Here is a 15,943-nt window from a genome sequence, read left to right on the forward strand (position 1 = left end):
TCCATTCTAAAGGATCTACGGATGTCCCTTTCTCTTTAGATGTATTCGGATCAGGCAGCAATCCTCTTACCTTTAAATTAGGGAAGTCCTCCAGCAACCCTCACATTCTATCATATTCCAATTCTTTTCTCTTTTCTCTCTTTTCTCCTCTTTCCTTTCTTTCTCCTGTCATTGGTATACTGAATTGTCTCCTCCTGCTTTCCTCTCCTATATCCTCCTCCCACACGGGTAAAATTAGCTCCTCCTCTCCTTCTCCCTCTCTCTTCCACCAGACAGATCTCAATCTTTTCCCTCTTTCCTTTTGATTCCCTTTCTTTCTCCTCCTCTACATTCAGCTCTTCACTTTCTACTATCTTTCCTATTAGCTCTCTTCATCTCAGTTGAGGGGACGACTCACTCTGTTCTTCTTTTTCTCTACAGTTCCTTCACATGCAGCAATACAGCTGTTAGGTCTTTGTATCATCCTGTTCTTAACTCCTGCTCCAGGTGTAAAGGGAATTGCTTTTCTGTAATATTCACTTTCACACGGATCTCTTTTTTTAAAAAAATGCACTGGATTCTATCCATCCTCACACAATTTCTTGCTTTTCAAAATGTGTGCTGAATGTTTCATGCTGCCTTTCTGCTTGAGATTTTAGTATTGTTTACTTGCTTATTTGATTGATTGATTTGTGATTACTTTTTCATTGCATTTGATCTTTTGGAAGAACTGAATTATCAAACCGACAAAAGCATTATTTGTATGGTTCCTATGCTAAAATGTACTCAGTCCGAGGTGCCAGAGTGTTTGAAAACAAAAGCTGTGAAACGCGTGCAGACTATATTCGATCTGTACAGATTTTAACAGTTTCTTACTAGAGCCACATAGATAGATAGATAGATTGCTTGCTTGCTTAAAAGATGTACTGTATATACCACCCTTCAGTACCAAAAGCTGCAGAGGGCAAAATATCTTTTCTTTCTAGTAGTCATATTGGCTGGGGGATTCTGGGAATTGTGAGCTAAAAGAGGAGATTTGCAAAGCTCTACTAAAGGGAGATCCCTCTACCACAGTTTTTCCCTTGTATGGCTGCATCAATCCATCTTAGAAGCTTAGTACACTTCTGTCTTAATTACGAATCTTATTATTGCCAAATTATTCTGCTAACCAGCCTTTTGAAATATTATGACCAGCATTAACATATGCAAGTGTCATTTTGTATCCTCTTTCACCCTAATTCCAGCCTCCATAACTATGACCACGGAATACATAAACATGTGGTTTGAATACTGTACTCATGCATCTGAATATCTGAAGAATTGGATTGAAATTCTTGAAAGCTGATAAACCTATTTTTCTTGAAGATGCCAGAAGACTGTTTCTAGTTCTTTTGTGTAACTCTCGTCTGCTATGGTCTGTCTGAGCATATAGCTTTTGGTGCATTGGGGTTCCTGCAGCCAAGGGCTAGAAGCTTCAATCTCACTGTGACCTCTGGGAGAGGGGCCAAATGAGATCACCAAAAATGTGTGTGATTAATGAAGTTTTGCACCCTGACACATATGTGGCCTTGGGCACACTTCTCAGTCCCAGAGTATTACTGGGAGGGGCTGGCAAATCACTTCTGAGTACTGGTAGGGTCACTGTAAATTAGGATTGGCCTGATGGCACATCATTTTATTATATGCAGTAGTGGGATTCAAATAAATTAACAACAGGTTCTATGTCCTAATGATAAATAAATAAATAAATAAATAAATAAATAAATAAATAAATAAATAAATAAATAAATAAATAAATAAATAAATAAATGCCCAGGACAGTGGGATCCGATGAGGGTTTCTTCCACAGTGGTCTCCCTACTGCCTATCATCATAATTACTTCTCACATGATTAAGACATCTAGATAAATGTATCTGTTTGGGCATACCGCTGCTGTTACCCTCACCGTGGGCATGTGCCCAAAACACACACACAAACACACACCTCACAGTGGGTGCTTATAACCATGTTTGACAGAGAACTGACACATCTCTCCTTCCCTTTACCTCCTTTTTCGCCCTATAGCTCACCAGTAAAAATTGCTTCCCTCCCCTTTCCTCCTCCTGAAATGACTGATAGCCCTGTTTTTGTTACCTGGAGGCCGCCTTTGCGCACCTGTTGTGGAGTTATTCTCTCCTCCCCCCGCTTCCTTCTGGCTTGGAAGGTATGGTCTCTTTTCAATCTGTTGCCACTCCACCTCAACCCCACCACCTCAATCGGTCCTTCAGTTACTGACTCCTCTGAGGTCCCTCCTCCTTCATTCATCTCAGGCCAGCAAACGGTTCTAAGAACCAATAGTACATTTAGGAAGCGGTTCTATAGAATAGGTGCGAACCTGCTGAATCCCACCTCTGATTATATGGTGTGGGTGCGCTGGATGGGCATTATGACCTTTCAGAAGAGATCAAATCTAAATAGCCCTCTGTCCTGTGGAGTCCTTTGTGCAAATGATCAGAAAAAAAACAAAGCCACAGCTCTGTACAGTTCCTTGGAGTGTATCCTCTGAGGCTTCCTGAAAGAGACTGTGGGCCCCTCCATGGCAGGCAGGCATACAGGCAGACATGCTGAGTTCAGCAGTTTTGCAAGAAGGAGAATGGGGAGGAGAAATGGGGGCAGGGAGGGGTTAAGGCTGGTGATCAAATTGCACAACACAAGAACACCCCTCCATAACTATTCAGAAACATGAGTATAGAAGACAAGCAGAGAGGGGAACTCAGAAATTTCTTGCAGATGGAGGGCTGCGTTAAAAGCAGAGGTGTGTTGATTTAGGTTTGGAATATAGCTACCACTACTCCTCGGACTGCAAGTTTCCCAAAGGCCCTTCTTTCCTGTAGGGTCTAAGCCCTTCTTTTGTCTAGTAGCCTCCACCCCATTTCAAAAAGAGTCACTACAGCATCAGTTAAAAAAAGTAAAATAAAAAATGTCTTTGATCATTATCTTAATTAATTAACTAATTGCATTTATACCCTGCCTATTTAGTCGAACGACCACTCTTTTAATCTTGTCCACATGCAAAAATTTGATACTTATAGCAAAATTTAATAACAGTGATAGTAATAATGAAAATATAATAATTTAATTCTAGTAATACTAGAATAGTAGAAATAAATGTTGGTTTGTTGCAACCTAACGTGTCCTGTGGTATCATCTGTTTCTTACAGCATGAACTCTCGTGGACCATAGCCTACATCAGCAGCAGCAGAAAAAGAAGAAAAAGGACAGAAGGAGGGGGAGAATTGTAGAATTTGAAGGGATCTGGAGTAGAGATGGGGACAAATAAAAACAATTGTCATTTGTTTTGATCCGTTATTCATCAAGGTTAACAGATCAACAAATACGAATATACAAACATTCTTCAATGATATTCGCGAAGGCTTTCACGGCTGGGATCTAATGGTTGTTCTGGGTTTTTCGGGCTCTTTGGCCGTGTTCTGAAGGTTGTTCTTCCTGACGTTTCGCCAGTCTCTGTGGCCGGCATCTTCAGAGGACAGCAACCTCGTCCCCATCTCTAATCCAGGGTAATCTAGTCCAGCCCCCCCCCCCCCCCAGTTCAGTAGTAGATAGAAAAGAAGAATAGGAGGAGGAATATTTAGTTGCTATTGTGGCCCACAATCAATTAGTGTTTTCAAAATTGCATGTTGATATTTGAAAGGGTTCACAAAGGGCTGAAGTAACAAATAACAACAACACATTTAGTAAATCCTTGGGACATGGCACTCCAAGAAGAACCTTTTGCATGCATTTATTTTTTATTTTTAGCCATTGTCATCCTTAAGGCTGAGAAGACAGTTCTGAATAGAAGTGGGCAGCATAGGCGTCTTGAGTTCAACAGTTTTCCAAGGAGGAGGAGGAGAAGAAAATTAAAGCAGAGTAGGACTGCTCAGTTGAACCAGGCTTTTTAGTGGCCAGGGACTGAAGGCTAGTATGTGAGGTAAACGGTAGCCACTTTGGGCTAACAGAAACAGAGAAAACTATGTGAAATAAGCACAAATCTATTTTTCATCAGTGATGCAATTGATTCAAGTGAATAAATTTCATTTTTCTTGATAATTTTTCAGCTTGAGCATTGCAGAGACTGAAGAGTTGTGGTGTAGGAGAGGAGGTCACAGAAAAATCACACTTCTGTAACTTTTCTGATATGCTTCTTTTTCTCCTCAAGCTCTGCAATGGCCAGCCTGACACAAACATTTACCTTGTTTCTGTTATGTCAGTGGTCCAATAAAAGCACCAACCCCTTTTCTCCCTAGATTTTGTACAAGAACCACACAGGTTTTTTTGTAATGTCGTCTTCAATTTCTAACGTTCAGGTTATAAGTGCCAGGGCGTCCATCACCAAAATGGCACTTGCTGTGCATGAGAGGGATGTGCTGGCAGGCTCAGGGGAACAATAATTTTTCTAGCAGTACAGAGTGTCTTTGGCTGGGCATCCTGTGGAAAGAGAATAATAAAATTGTTCAGGGAGAATTCAGCATGCTCAGTCAGAAGACAAGGAAGACTGACTGTTGAGGAGGCAGAAGAACTGAGTGGGACAAGCACAACCAGAATGAAGTATGCTGGGCTGTTGCAGGTTCTGCTTGCATCAGACTTTTTTAAAATATATATATATATATATCTGCATTGAGAGAGAACAAAGCTGCCCAAAATTGAATTGACACACTTGGATCAATTACATTACTAAAGGAAAATGGTATATATGTGCTTATTTCACATAGTCTATGTCTACCTGGTATAGGTGGCATTAGGTATGTGATGTTTTTAACAGATTTTTAACTTCAAGCATGAAAAACTTATCTTGAGAAGACCATATACATGGCATCTGCTGAAGGGTGGTTTTAGAGCCAGCCAACGCAGGCAACAGCCTAGAGGGCACTGGGCTTGGAGGGAGCCTGGCGTGGGATATGCCCTAACTTGGGCTAGCTGCTGAACAGCTGAAAGAAATGGAACAAAGTTTCTCTATGTGGCATGAATAAACGGAGACAGGCAAATCCGTGCATGCAAATGTATCATCTTATTTGTCTGACAGGGATAAAGCAAGCATCCAAATTATGTGCCAAGGTTAGAAATAGCCTGAAATAGGCTAGAACTGTAATTTTAAAGAGCAAGGTATTCTGGACAATGATACCATGAAGTGAGGGGTGGGTCTGGAAGCAAAGTCTAGCAGCTTGAGCAGGAAGGCCCTTGGATGCTGCAGGAAGCAAAGTAATAAATCTTAACATCAAAAAGAAATCCCCCCTTTCCACACAAAGTCCAGAGTCTAAAATTACCTAACTGCACTAGTAACTAAAAAACCCAACACATCCCCCCCCCCAAGAAAACCAGAACCTGAACAAATTGAAGAGTCCAGGTCTGTGTGCCAAGGACCTTCCTTATCTGGAGGACTGTTTCTTTTTAACACTTAATAGAGTTGACTGAAGACATTTTGCTGCTGAGGCAAAGGATAACATGGCACCTCTCCTCCATACCATGTTGAGAAGATGGCTGGACTGCCAATCGAGTCTCAGCTCAAAACTGGTGATGGCGTGGTATCTTTCACCAGGGCCTGAGAGAGGAGGCTGGCTTAGGGGGACAGGACAGGTCATGGGGCAGACAGAGCTCTGTCCCTCCAACAGAAGAGTCCGGCTTGAGAGAGGAGGAGAAGCAGCCAGGGGCCTGATGAAGCTCAGCACCCTCTCAGCCCTGTGTCTGTTACTGAGGCAGTTGCCAAAGGCAGCCCATCCCTGGATTTCTCCTTGAGTGGAAGAGAGTCATCACTTCATTCACATCTGGGAAGAAGGATTGCCATTTCTTTCCCTCAAAATACAAGCCAGCCATTTTTTTAAAAGCATGGAGAAACAGACACCTGAGTACCTCAGAGAGAGAAGAGGCTATTTTTTCCATCAGTGCTTAATTGAGAGGTGCCAGGTTTAGTCCTACTTGGAACCAAGAGCTGACTTATGTAGGAGCGGGTAGTCAAGAAGAATTGAAAATGGAGGAGGAAAGGCGATGATAACCAGGTGCCTTTCACCGTGGCACAGATAGGAAGAAGAATCTAGAGTTTACCTCATGACTTCTTTGCAAACCCTGCCTAGTGCCTCAACCTGAGTAGGTCTTCAGGAGGCCCTGGCTGGCCTGGATACTTAAGACTTTGTTGTTGTTATTTTTGCCCTCCCTGCTGTGTGATAAAATAAACCAAGATGGAGTTCCGCAGAGGATCTTCCCATGTTCAGATTTGGCTTTGAGCCTCAAGAGAAATCCTCAATAACTCAAGGGATTGAGAGGAAATTCAAAGCTGGGCTTCATGCCAGTGGTAGCCAGTCTAGACAGAGAGTGTCTCCCTGCCTTTCCCCCATTCCCTTCCTAGCTGCTAAACCAGTCTCTGTGAGTGCTAATTTTTCTTCCCAACCAGTTAGCTAGCTACCCTAAAAACAGCATCAGAGACAGTGAAAGGTGAGGCAAATGGCATTTCTTGGCTGGATTTTTGTGTTCCCAGCCTTGTCTAAATTCAGGCTCTTTTGGATTGGGAGCTGCACTTTGTCATGTGTTCTGTCTCCTTGTCTGTCTGTAGCATTAGGGTAGTGCAGATTGTGTTTCCTCTCTTGGAGAATATAAGATAATGCTGAGGAATGGAGGGAGAGGAAGTTTGAGAAGGAAGAATATGTTCTAAATACAGTATATTTTACTATTGTTCCCCTATGCACTTCCCAGGCCAGAATAGGATGGCACTGGATTAGAACAGGCCTTCAAAATCTGTGATTCCCCATCTTGAACATAGTTTACCAATGATGTATAGCAGGAACACCTGGAACAGATGTTGGAAAGTTAGATACAGTACTTTTAATGTATGCTTATTCCCATTACACATTACAATGTTAAGAAGAGAATGTTTTTGCTGTTACTATATTTAAACCATGTATCATAATGTTGCTTACTGTGTTATTCTTTGCTTATATGTGCCATTGAGTCCCTTCTGGCTTAATGCAATCCTAATAGAGTTTTCAGGGTATGTGAGATGTGTTTCCATAGCTGAGCAGGATTTGAACTCAGGGCTGCTAAGTCCTAGTTTGACACTATCCCTGACACTACATAGGCTCTCTAATCATTACATGCCATCAGACTGATTTTGGCTACTTCAATGGTGGCCTTTCCCAGGGTTTCCTAGGTACAAAGTACTCATCAATGGCTCACCATTCCTTCCTTGGGGTGAGACCTTGGGAGCAGGCCATTTCCCCAAGGTTGCACAGACTCTCTTTTCTCCCAGGAGACATTGTGGGGGATCAAACTCCTGGTTGTGCAACCAACTGCTCCAATCCACTGAGTTCTCCAGCAGCTCTTATGCTTCTGACTTTACATTATTTTACTTTTCTGTTTAAGGGGGGGGGGGATTCGTAGCAGAACGGCATAAGATAATGCCTCCAAAAACACTTTATAGTAACCAGAAAAAAATAGCTAGAAAATATTACTTAAAAAAGAAATCCCTCTTTACATTATTTTTTTTTCTTATGTTCTTTCTCATTATCACTCACAACCAGCACTGTGCATTTATCAGTCTCTAGAAGGACAATAATAAAGGTTATTCTGAAAAGCCAGAGGTTTTCAGATTCACCATACGCTGGAGAGGTAAGCCTTTGTTCAAACTTCAAGGTAAAAATCAGCTTGTCTTTTCTACAACGCAGTGGTAGAAACTTCAAAGTATGCCCTACTTAGGGGCATGTACATATCTGTGTTTGAGGACAGCCAGAAAAGCTGGGTTACAATTTGGGAACATTGCAAACTTAAAGAGCTGGTAATGTTCTCAGCATTAAAATAATTACTGGAGTGGATGATTTTCTATGCTTTTACAGAAAATGTCACCCCTCTTAGATTCAAGTCATGGGACCCCAGGGGAAACAAAATGTGGGAAAGTCATGGGTAGTAAGCTAGAACATCTGCTTATCATTGAAGTGCATGGGATCAGCTTGGTTCAATAACTTTCCTACTTCTCAGCTTTCCTCATAGAGCAGGGGTAGGCAATTAATTTCTATAGGGAGCCACATGAAAAATCTGAACTGTGTTCGAGGGGGGGGGGTAGTAGTAGGCCTCCATTGGGTGAGGCCCTGCGGTGAACGAACTACAAGGCTGACATAGTTAACTCCCTAAACATTTTAGGGAGTTAACTATGTGAGCATTGTAATTCGTTCACCGCAGGGAGGGAAAGAAAAAAAACCCTCGACACTGAGCTAACTCACCTGTCCTCCGTTCCCCTGTGGCCTTCCTCTCCGATGGTCTTCTATCCCGCACAAGTGATGTGATGCATCATCACGTCACCTGAGCAAGGATCGCTTCCAGCCTCTTGAGCCGCAGGCCCCACAGCCTGAGGCTCAAGAGTAACAGTCAAAACTCATGAGATCCCAGCGTCGGATCGCACGGGTTTTGCTTACTGCCGTGCTGGGTGACTGGAGCCGGAGCTCAGGCTCACTCATAAGCGACAGGCAGGCCAGACAGGAGCGGCTCGCGGGCTGTATGTGGCCTGTGGGCCGCACTTTGCCCAGGTCTATTGTAGAGTAATTATGAGGATGATTATATGATGTAAAAGCTCCCTGTTTTATTCATGGCAAAATGTCCTTTGGAAGGAAGAGATTATGTCAGAGGCTGCAGAGTGTAACAAACCAGTTTTTTAAAAGAGGGATCAAATCTGTAAATAAATATATGGCCATAACTGCATGGTGGTCTGCTGGGAAAGAAGAGGGAAATTAGGTTAGGAAGATAGAAGCATACTTCTTTCAGGGCCAGTGCTTTTCAAAATAAGATCTCTTTCAGAAGTATCTTTGAGCTACTTGCAGACCTATCTACACCTACCTAGAAGATACCCAGTGTGGTGTAATGGACAGAGTGATGGAGGCTGTGGTTCAAATCCCTGCTCAGCCATGGAGGTTCACTGGGGATGTGGAACTGATAAAGCCACTCCTTACATATCTCACCTTAAAAGCCCTATTAGGGTCATTATGTAAGTTGGTTCCGACTTGAACAGCACATAAGAACTACAACAGAAGCAAACCATTTTGTAGTCAGTGGGCTTACTGTTGGAATTACTTTCAACCTCATAAGTTGTCTTTAAGAGGTTTAGCTGGAAGGGACTTTTCTAGGCTGGGGTGACTTTCAGTCAATCCAGCAGTAACAAATTGTTCCTTCTCTGCCTTTGATATTGAAGAAAGCCATATCTCTCTGCCTATGTCTTTTCCCCACTCTTTTCAGTCTGTTAGTGTTAGAGGTACCATGTAGATACGTAGGTCCGTTATGTGTACAGTACATTCCATCAGTTTATGGAGTTAGAATGTAGTCTGCAGGAGCCTGCTAGAAGCAGGCTATGAGTCAGTTAAGGCCTGTTTGTATAACCAGTCATTTTGTACAGTACGCTATTTTTGGTCTGTTCTGAACTGTGAGCAAATTGAACCTCTTTATTTTTTCTCTTACCAATGTTTCAGAATAAATTATGGCCAGAGACTGTAAGTGCCAATTAATAGGAAGAACCAAAAAGGGAGGGGCTGTTCTGGGGAGACTTGAAGCTAATTCCCCTCTATAGGCCCCTGCACTATTTGCTGTACAGCTAGAGTTGTGGGTTTTTTTAAAAAGCAAAAATTCAGCACTCTGCCAAGACTTAGTTCTGATTAGCAATGCATAGGGTTACACTTTAATCAGTCTCTGCCTTTTATCCCTAGTGACTGCTCTGCACAAAAATGCCTAAACATTGGGCCTAAGCAAATACATCTCTCTGAACCTCCAAGAGTTTCCTTTCCTTTTCTTTTCTTTTCTTTTTCCTTGCTGAAAGTAGCAGCTAGGTTAATTCAGAAGACTACATGTGAAAACAACAAAGTCCAGCTACAAACACCAACAAATTTATTGTGGCATGCATTCATGAAAGAGTCACCACATGCAAGAGGTATAACTTGTCATCATGCATCCACTCACCATTTTTAATGGTGGGGTGGAGAATTTGTAAGGCGAATGAACAACCAGCTTTTCTTCACATTTGGAATTACAGACATACAGTACTGTACTCAGAATGTCCAAGCTGAAATAGATAGGAGACAGCGCTGCATAGTGGCCATTCATGCTTCCAGCAGCAGTAATTAATGATAAGAGAACCATCTTACTTTTGATATGCGGATTTAACATCTGTAGTGTAAAAGGAAACCATTATCTTGATTGCAGCATACATGAATACAATCAAGACTTGATGATAAATCCTGATACAGTATAGCAATTTCACACGGAAGGCTCCTTTTAAAGTCCTCCTGCCTTTAAAGAACAGCAATGTTCAAATCACGGACACTGTATTGGGGATCCAGGATTTTTTCCTTACTGGTTCCTGAATACTGCTGTGGGTTTTTTTTTGTCAGATTTATGTCCATTTATTATTTTACACACAGAGATTTATCCTGTGTAGAAATCAGAAAGGCATTGCTGGCAAGTGATGACATACATCACATTGGAAGGTAAGCAAGTACATGAGTAAATAGATGGGCTATCAGAATGTACAGTCTATCTGTTCGCCTTCGAATTTCCACAATTACGCATTTCTTCCAAAGTGGAAAAGGTCAGTGTTTTTTTCATACTGTCAGCCCATGCATTGCTCTGGACCCAGCTGAATCAGGTTGCAACATTTTGGCAGTGCTTTAGAGAAACCTGCTTAATTGGGTTCATACCTTCAGTCTGTCAGCCTCTTTGCTTTTGTGCCAATGCTATGGCTAACCAGGATTATTTTCAGTTCAGCTGAGCACAAGACATATGCAATAAAGGATGTAACAAAAGATTGATTAAAGAGGACATTCTCTATGTCGTTGGTTTCAGGTGACCAGAGTCCTCCAACATCTTGCATTCTTTATCTTCTTCTTCCATCTAGGAAAGTGCCAAACTTGAACACCCACAAGTTAGAAAGAAACCCATCTTTTAATGATTGCACCTTCATGGCTCAATAGCTTATGAAGGCAGGATTAGGCACTCTTCTCTAAGCCTGCTTAAACCATCAAATTCTGTATTGAAAGGGAGGACGTTTAAGGTGCAGAAAAGAGGGCGATGAATAATTGTTTATAGCACCTGGAGAGTTATGCATTAAACAAGAAGATATTCAACACCATCCCATTGATTCTTCCTGCAACAAATGTGTGAAGAGGGGAAGGAAGGAGACGTGCTGTGAAGCACCCTGGATGGGCTCATCAGCTTCTCTTGCTCTTATCAGAGAAAAAGAGGAGTTTCCTTCTTCTCTCCCCAACTCCAGGGAGGCCTTTTGAAAGCCTCAGTTGGTGCCGATGGAGAGCATTCTGTGTATGTACTGCTTTTGTGGAGGGAAGTACTAATTTCCCCAAAGATGTGCTCCCCCCCCCAAAAAAAACCCTCTCCTTTTACAATGGTTTTTATAAAGCTTTGATTGACATCTTTGCAGCAATGGAGTGTATTGTGGAGGGTTGTTGTTGGATGGAAGGCCAGAACTCCTACTCCCACAAAGCTCGTCTCCTCCACAAATGGACAGAGGCTTTGAAAAGGGCTCAAAGGCTGATGGCAATGTGTGTGTGTGTGTGTGTGAGAGAGAATGGGCTCTAGCCAAATCACATGGAGCCCTGCACTTTAGCAGTGTGATGGCCCCAATGCTGTCAGTATCTTCTGCACTCAGTCCCCAGTAACTTGGACCAGAACAAAATTGGCCCCCTAGTTTATTAACAGTATTTGAGACCCCTAGGACTGTTTATGCTTATGGTACAAGCAGTTCCCAGGCAGCTGCCAAAACCAAAAGGCCTCTGGTTTTGCTCTTGTTCAACACAATCTAAATACTCCCACTGGTGGCTTATGTGGGAGTTCAGCTGAGACAGAAAAAAAAACTTCTTAAGAACCTTCCTCCTTGAAGAAAGCGGTTAAAAGGAAACCCACAGAGCTGCTGAGGCAGTTTCCCTTTCAGCCCACTTTCTGGTCTTGCCATTCAGCCTTGGAGAAGCAGCTGAGTGTGTGCGCAGGGAGGGGGGAATGGGATGTGGGTGCATATTTTAAAATGTCAAGTACAATGAGAGAGGCAGGTGTCTGAAAATACATCCGGCCGGAGGAATGGCAGTGGGTTACCTTTCCTTATTGAGCCCTGAACTTGTGGCAGTCCTTGGTGTCTGTGTCTGCATGAACTGGTCCTTCTGCAAGGTGCTCAGTAACATCATTGAGATAGTGGCTTATGGTTCCCGCATTTTCCATTATCTTGCTCCTCAGCTTAGAACTTACACACAAAGTTCTGGGTGAGATAATAAAGCTTTTATTCGGTCACTGAAAATTGAAGCTTTTGAGTTTTCCAGAACTCCAGTGGACAAAGCTTTTCCGTGATATGGCACTTTAATGAGGAGGACATCTCCTCTAACCATCAGATATGACAACCAGTTGGACTGTAATTTTTTTTTAACCTGGGGTGAGGCCTGTATGTGATGTCTTATTTAGCTGGAGGCTATTAGCCTTTTCTCTCCTTCACGGATTGCTGCCTTGTTGAGGTGAAGGGGCTTGTGTAATTCAGAGAAGCTATGGGCTATGCCGTGCAGGGACACCCAAGACGAACAGGTCATAGTGGAGAGTTCTGACTAAACGCGATCCACCTGGAGCAGGAACTGGCAAGCCACTCCAGTATCTTTGCCAAGAAAACTCCATGGACAGAAACAAAAGGCTAAAAGATATGATGCTGGAAGATGAGCCCCTCAGGTCGGAAGGTGTCCAACATGCTACTGAGGAAGAGCGGAGGACAAATAATTCCAGAGCTTATGAAGTGGTTGGGCCAAAGCCGAAAGGACGCTCAGCTGTGGACGCGCCTGGAAGTGAAAGGAAAGTCCGATGCTGCAAAGAAAAATACTGCATAGGAACCTGGAATATAAGATCTATGAACCTTGGTAAGCTGGATGTGGTCAAATGGAAGATGGCAACAATAAACATTGACATCCTGGGTGTCAGTGAGCTAAAGTGGATTCTTCCCTACATGCAGTTGTCTTCCTCCATCGCACAGTGATTGCGTTAGCTTCTGGTTGGAATGGAACACAGCATGCAGGGGGGTGGAGTCGCACGAGACAGAGGCTGATCGGAGCTGAAAATTAGAGAGTATGTTGATCAGAATAAACTTTAGTTGGATCCGGGGCTTGTGTTTAGAGTGTAAGTAATGCCATGATGAAGCCCATAAGACAGTCAGAACCAGTTATTTTCCTATGCATAATTTCTGTGTTACGTTCTTCCAATGCTGGTACATAAACAGAAAAAGAAAAAAAGAAAGAAACATCCGTGTAGGTGTGGAATTTTTTTTTCCATTGTGGAAATTTCCTACTTGGACTAGAGGGAGTGAATTAAAGGTTATAGTCAATGTTCAAGCCATGTCACTTCCAGGAAATTAACAACTGCAGATGACTTATTCTGAGGATACAGAAAGCATTCTGGATTTCTTTTATGATAATATTCCTCAGTCTTGGGCCTTCTAGATTTGGGCTGCTGGAGAAATTAATATGGTTTGCATTCTAATATGAACTTGACATATTTTTCCATTTTGCAGACTAAACCAACAGTAATGTTCCAAAAGTTACCCTTCTTCAAAGTTTGCAGTGGAGTTCTCCAATCAAAAATGTGCACAAAGTTTTTCTAATTGGGCGATGTGTGTACACAAAACTCTATAGTGAAAATGATGGAAATGTTGTGGCTGAAATCCAGTAGAAAGTTGCAACTAGAGTAAGCCTGCTGAATCAGTGGGATTTGGTGAGTCATCTCTTTTGAAAGTTCCATTACTTGGGCTTACTTCTGGATTCCAGTCATTGCGTATATATAAAATTGTCTTCTATGTATCCAAAAGCATCAAGATTTCAGTGCAAACTTTAATCCCCTCCTCTCATATTTAGAAATAAAATTTAAGATCAGGGAAATAAGAAAATGAAATGTGCAGATTTTTCTATCTCCATTGCAGATAGTTAGACGACATTTCCCATCATACCTCAGCCAGCTGGGCACCCAGGAAATACCAAGCTGAGGAAGCCCGAGTACAGAAAAGTGGCAGCAAATGTCCAAATTGTTTCACTCTAGGACAGTGCAGCACATACTCACATGGCAAAGAGAGAGAGAGAAGCCCATGTGTTGCTTCTACAGGACTCCAAGTCTGGCATTGGCCCATCTCCATTAGCTAGCAAACCTTGGCAAACAGCAGATACAAGACTAGGCTAGATAGATCTGTGATCTGACCCACAACTTGGAAGTAAGAAGCTAAGAAGCTACAAAATTTACTTTATTGGGAGAACAAATAACAATTTAACATTAGTTTCAAAAGTTTATTTGAAAAGCATATTATGACATTTTTAGAAGTTCCAAACTGTTTCTAAAAACAAAACAAGCATTTTTTCCCAGTCACTTCTCGATTATAGTTTTTTTCTCCAAGTAATGAAAAATAAGAAACGGTGCAAATAACATATAAGAAGTTACTTTCACAGCACTGTAATGTATTGTTCTTCAAGCAATGCAACAATGGAAAGACTTTGAAAGCAGAAAAGGCTTTCCAAGCCTTGATCTGACATGCTGTAGGCATGAGGCAGGTTCATATGTCCCAGAGGAGTGACCCAGAACCTTGGGTAAATCAGGTGTTCTTGAACTACCAACCTTCACCACTAGCTGTTCCAGCTGTGGTTTCTGAGAGCTGCACTCCAAGAGCATCTGGGTTACCCAAGGTTAGGAACCACTGTCCTAGAGAACTGGTCTTCCAACTTGAGTCCCAGATATTTTTAGAGTACAAGTTGCAGGATCCCTAACCATTGGTCCTGCCAGCTGGGGATTATAATATTTGGGACCTAGCCTGTGAACAGATTTTGAAAACAGACAGCAGCCTTACAAATGTATTACAAAATATTTCAAATAGTTAATGTTAAACAGTGGGTTGCATTGTTTTCTTGGAATTGTTGTGCATGTTTACTGTGATGCTCTCAAAATCCTCTGGCACAACTGGATGACAGAATCTTAGCAGAGGAGATGATCTGGAGAACCAGATGTGCCATGCAATTTCAGCTTAGGAAAACTTTTCCTCATTCAACATATATTGGGTACTACAAATATTCCAAAAGGACTTAATTCTGTGCCAAGTCCTATAAATATGTTTTCAAACAATTAAACAATCTCAAGGATTAGTACATTGGGACACTGAATATCAAGCAAGTACACTAGTTAAGTTGCTAATTTCTTCTCCCTCCCTTATTCCTATACACTTATGAACAAGTGAGGCATGCAGGTAATTTTCTGCCAATTCTTCTTGCTTTTTATAGTTGCACTGCTTTCATTTCTGAATGCTGGGCTGCTAGCAGGGGCACAGGAGCAAGGCTTGTGTTCTTTTGTTTGGTTTTAAAGTCACCATCCTAAATTCCAGCATTCCTCAAACATGAAATTGGAGGTCTCTGTTGTAAGTTTCTGATCTAGCCATTCCCTGATGCAGGGACTGTGCCCATCCTGCCACCTTATCAAGCTCCTTTACAAGTCAGGGTTGCTTTTAGCTGAAGCAATTCAACAGGTGAAATTATTTCATAACTATGGTCACACGTGAGGTCAAAGCTTCATTGGCCAAACTGCTGGTTGTTGCACAACTTTTAAATCCAAAAGAAGTCTTGGGAAAGGAGCAAGGCGGCCCCATAAGTCTGGTTTGTTCTCTCAGCAGAGAAGAAAGTAGTCCTTTTCATCCTGCAGAAATCAGCCGTGCAAAAGGTTTAAGAGTACAGTTTACGCCACAGTGCAGGCAGCATGTCAGATAATGTGCTAGTTTCAGATTTATGAGCAGACACAACTGCAAAGCAAGCCAGGTCAGAAGTCTTGGCATGCTGTATGACTCCCTCCTGGCTCAGAACGGTCATATTTGCTTTGCTTTTTGCTCTAAGTTATTTAAGAACCCACCCCCCTTTCTGCTGTCGGAATCTGGAATTATTGGCTGGAGATTTGTTG

The 15,943-nt window shown here is 42.2% G+C and overlaps 1 long non-coding RNA gene across 1 annotated transcript; it reads right to left on the bottom strand.

Annotated features, from left to right (window-relative positions):
* Positions 1-3,760: 3,760 nt before the first annotated feature.
* Positions 3,761-8,339, bottom strand: LOC144588436 (uncharacterized). The gene is made up of 2 exons (XR_013544003.1): positions 8,224-8,339; positions 3,761-4,447 (listed from the first exon to the last, which is right to left on the bottom strand). It is a non-coding gene; the product is annotated as an uncharacterized LOC144588436 (long non-coding RNA).
* Positions 8,340-15,943: the final 7,604 nt, after the last annotated feature.

This window comes from Pogona vitticeps, chromosome 3, assembly GCF_051106095.1.
Source record: "Pogona vitticeps strain Pit_001003342236 chromosome 3, PviZW2.1, whole genome shotgun sequence".
Lineage (NCBI taxonomy): Eukaryota > Metazoa > Chordata > Lepidosauria > Squamata > Agamidae > Pogona > Pogona vitticeps.